Source organism: Rhea pennata, unplaced genomic scaffold (genome assembly GCF_028389875.1).
Source record: "Rhea pennata isolate bPtePen1 unplaced genomic scaffold, bPtePen1.pri scaffold_26, whole genome shotgun sequence".
In the NCBI taxonomy this organism is placed as follows: Eukaryota; Metazoa; Chordata; class Aves; order Rheiformes; family Rheidae; genus Rhea; species Rhea pennata.
The window spans coordinates 628,126-631,999 of record NW_026907677.1 but is presented as its reverse complement, the minus strand read 5'-3'; the positions used below and the strand labels follow the sequence as shown (position 1 = coordinate 631,999).

Genomic DNA, 3,874 nt, shown 5'->3' with positions numbered 1-3,874 from the left:
TGTAATTCCATTTGGAATCAAATCAGCAACCCCAGGCTCCATTCCCTGTTCCACTGTCCCTGGGTGGGTTCCACCAACAGCCTTTCAGTTAACATCCGAACGCTCTGCGTGTTGCGCCACAGAGACCTCCCAACCTGGGGCTGTGCCGGGGGCTCCACTGTCAGCACAGTCTCAGTGCTGCAAGAATGGGAACGTCCCTGAGCCCAACCCTGTACCCAGACCCAGGCAGGGGGACGCTGCCCTCTGCCCATGGCTGGGTGCTGGTGGGCACCCTGGTGCAGGGGGAGGCCTGGAGCCTGGCTGAGGGGCTCTGGGCAGCTCCCTGCCCAGCACCAGCTCTGCCTGCTCCCATGCTCCCTCCACCCCACACCCTGGGGGCAATCAGAGCTGTGGGCACATCCCCCTGGGGAGGGCATTTCCCTCACACCACTCCCTCCTGCTGCTGCCCTCGTGGACACAGGTGACGCACACAGGAGTGCTGCCTGCGCTGGCAGAGGTGACTCAGGGAAGGGGCTTGCCCCTCTCCATCGAGCCTCCCCTGGCAGGGCCAGAGCCTGGCAGCAGCGCCTGCAGCGACACTCTCCTCCTGACCCAATTAGCTGCACAGATGCTGAAGGGGCAGCGCTCTGTGGGGTGGCCCTGTGCAGGAGCAGTCCCAGGGCAGAGGCAAGGCCAGCTTCCCCCGCGGCCAGGCAGGAGGGTCTGAATGGAGTTTTCTGGGGAGGGTCTGAGGGCAGCAGGGCACAAGGGGGCTGTGCTTGTCAGGGACATGGCATGGGAGGAGAGGGCACCCTAAAGATCAGCCCCCAACGACATATGCCATGTGTAAGGGGATGTAGCTCAGTGGAAGAGCGCCTGCTTTGCATGCAGGAGGTCCTGGGTTCAGTCCCCAGCATCTCCAGCAAGGACTTTTGTGCCTCGCTGTGTTGTCTTCCCAGCAGATATAAGGGTGGTGGAAGTCCCCTGGGTGAGCCTGGGTCTCTGATTGGGAGGCTGCTTCCTGCCATCCATCAAAAGCCTCATCAACTTCCTCTTCCTGAGCTGGTGGCTTGTTGTAAACACCTACAGCAGTGTCTGCCATGTTAGCCTGCCTAGTCATCCTCACCCATAAGCTCTGGACTCACTGTTCATCCACCCCTAGCCTTCCATGATGGAACGAGTGGCTGGGGAGAGAGCGGGAGAGCAGTGGAGGTTGTCTCCCTTGACTTCAGTAAGCTTTTAAACACTGTCTCCCATAGCATCCTCATAGGCAAGAAGTGTGGGCTAGATGAGTGGCCAGTGAGGTGGCTTGAGAAGTGGCTGAAAGGCAGAGCTCAGAGCGTTGTCATCAGCAGTGCAGAGTCTAGTTGGAGGCCTCGGGGAGTCCCCCCGAGGGCTCCGTACTGGGGCCAGTCTTCCTCAACTTAGTCGCCAGTGACCTGGACGAAGGTACAGAGTGCCTCCTCAGCAAGTGTGCCGACGATAATAAACTGGGAGGAGCAGCTGATGCATCAGAAGACTGTGCTGCCATTTGAGAGACCTGGAGAGGCTGGAGAGGTGGGGGGAGTGGAACCTCATGAAGTTCAACAAGGGCAAGTGCACGGTCCTGCACGTGGGGAGGTATACCCCATGCACCAATGCAAGCTGGAGGCTGAGCTGCTGGAGAGCAGCTCTGCGGAGAAGGACCTGGGAGTGCTGGTGGACACTAAGTTGACCATGAGCCAGCAATGTGCTCTTGTGGCCAAGAAGGGCAGTGGCAGCCTGCAGAAGGGACGATTGAGAGGGGATCTTATCAACGTGTACAAGTACCTGAAGGGAGGGTGTCAAGAGGATGAGGGTCACACTCTTTTCAGTGGTGCCAAGCAGCAGGACAAGAGGCGGTGCGCACCAGCTGAAACACAGGAAGTTCCACCTGTGTGTGAGGGAAAGCTTCTTTTTTGAGTAACGAGCACTGGAAGAAGCTGCCCAGAGAGGTTGTGGAGTTTCCCCAACTTTCTCTGAATCTGCAATTTTCTGATTGCCTCAGTGCCCCCACCCCCTAAGTCTGGCCCTGGACAACCTGCCAGAACCATAAGTTCTGGTAGTCAGATGTAATGATGGAGTGGGGCAGTCACAGATGCCTGCGACCCTCTTTGGGTCCCTGGCTAGTGCAGTACCAGCAGGGTTTGGTCCAGGTCTGTGTGGCCCCTTCTTGTCTCAGTCCACCCCTCCTGGCCCTTTCTCTTCCTTGCTTTCACCTTGCACAACCAATAGATGTTTTAGGAGGACCCAGAGAGTGGTGAGCAAGTGGGGCAGATTGGCACTGTACTAGAGGAGGTCCTGGTGCAGAGGGAACAGGGAGGAGCCACCCAAGCTGTGCTCCTGGCTGTGGGCAGTGACAGCTGGGAGGGCTGTGGGTGCTCCTGAGTGCCAGGTGCTGCTGCGGCAAAGTGCAGGGCTGCCACGGAAACCTTTTTGAAGCAAAGGAGGACTCCAAAGCAAACACCCCGAGTGCTCCGTTCAGCCCCATCCTGCTGTGTGCAGGAGGAGGAGGAAGAGGAGAGGAGCTGCTTCCTCATCACCTGCTGCTGCAGGGGTGACCCAGAGCACGCAGGACCAGGATGGAGCTCTGGGACGCTGGCCACGGGACACGGCGTGGACAGGGGGTGCCAGCACTCCCCAGCTGGGGTAAGGCCTTCCGGAGATCCTCCTCAGGTCTAGCAGGGATCCTCCCCAGGTCTGGCAGGGTATCGCCTGGAGGCAGTGCCCACCTCAGCCCCTGTAGGGAATGGGGCCTGTTTGGGGAGGGGGTGCTCTTGGAGGACGCTCGCACTGCTCATCCTCCGGCTGAGGCAGGTACGGAGCAGCTGAGAGCTGCCCCCAGAGCATGACGGGTCTTTCCCTTCTCTTCCAGAGCAGCTTGCTGTCTGGGAAGGGGTGTCTGACTACACTGTGCGGCAGCTGATGCGGAACCAGGTGGGTGTGCCTTGCGGGGCCTGCCCCGGGAAGCCTTCTCCTGGAGCTTGTGTGTCTGTGGGATGACTTCTCTGCTTTGACTGGTAGAGTTGAGAGGGTGAAGAGGAGGGGGATGAAAGCGTCTGGAAAGGTCTTCCAAAGAAGGGCCCCAAGGTTTCTCCAAAGCTTTGTCCAGCGCTTTGTCTGTCCCCTTTGTACAGGAGGATGGAGCAGGGCACCGAGCACCATCCCCACGCCCTGGCAAGTGCCCGGCCTGTCCAGCTGCCAGTCTCATCGTTCTTCTCTTCCTTCCTGTTTGCAGGGAGTCCGAGTTATTCGCCTTGGCACATTTGATGTAGTAACCGAACAAGTCGGTGGTGGGAAGCGTGCTCTTCTCACTGTTCGCAGGCCCGTGTTCCATCTGTTGCGGAGTATTGCAGAGCTTCCCGGCCTCGCCTATGACCTGGCCTATGCTCCTGGTAAGAGGAGAGGCTGAACCGCTTGCTTCCCCTGGGGACATCCTTGGGGTGTGCCTAACTGCTGGGCAGCAGTGACTGTTAGGAAGCTAGAATTCCTTCAGCAGCTGTGGAGAACAGCTTCAGGGGGTTTTAAAGCACCAGGACAACATCATGCACATTACAGTCACACTCCCTCTCTCCCAGACTTGCTTTCACAACTGGCCACAAGCCAGATGTCTTGGGGCTGCTGCTTCTCTGCTAGTGACTGCGTTCCCCTTCTGCTGCTTCCCAGGTCATAAGCTCTCCGGGCCCCTCAAGTACGCTCACATAGCCTCGGCCCTCTCTGTTCCTCGGAAGACAGTGGAGGCGTGCATAGAAGAGACCATGCAGCTTTTCTCCCGCTGCCTGCAGAGCGGGAAGAACGTGGCCCTTGTGCTGAAGGGCCTTGGCACGCTTGTAATTCAAGGAGCAGCTGTGAAAATGAGGTTTTGCAGGGACTTTCT

The 3,874-nt window shown here is 58.6% G+C and overlaps 1 non-coding gene across 1 annotated transcript; it reads left to right on the top strand.

Moving 5' to 3' along the window:
* The first annotated feature begins 829 nt into the window (after positions 1-829).
* TRNAA-UGC (transfer RNA alanine (anticodon UGC)) lies at positions 830-901 on the top strand. Its single transcript has one exon. It is a non-coding gene; the product is annotated as a tRNA-Ala (tRNA).
* Positions 902-3,874: the final 2,973 nt, after the last annotated feature.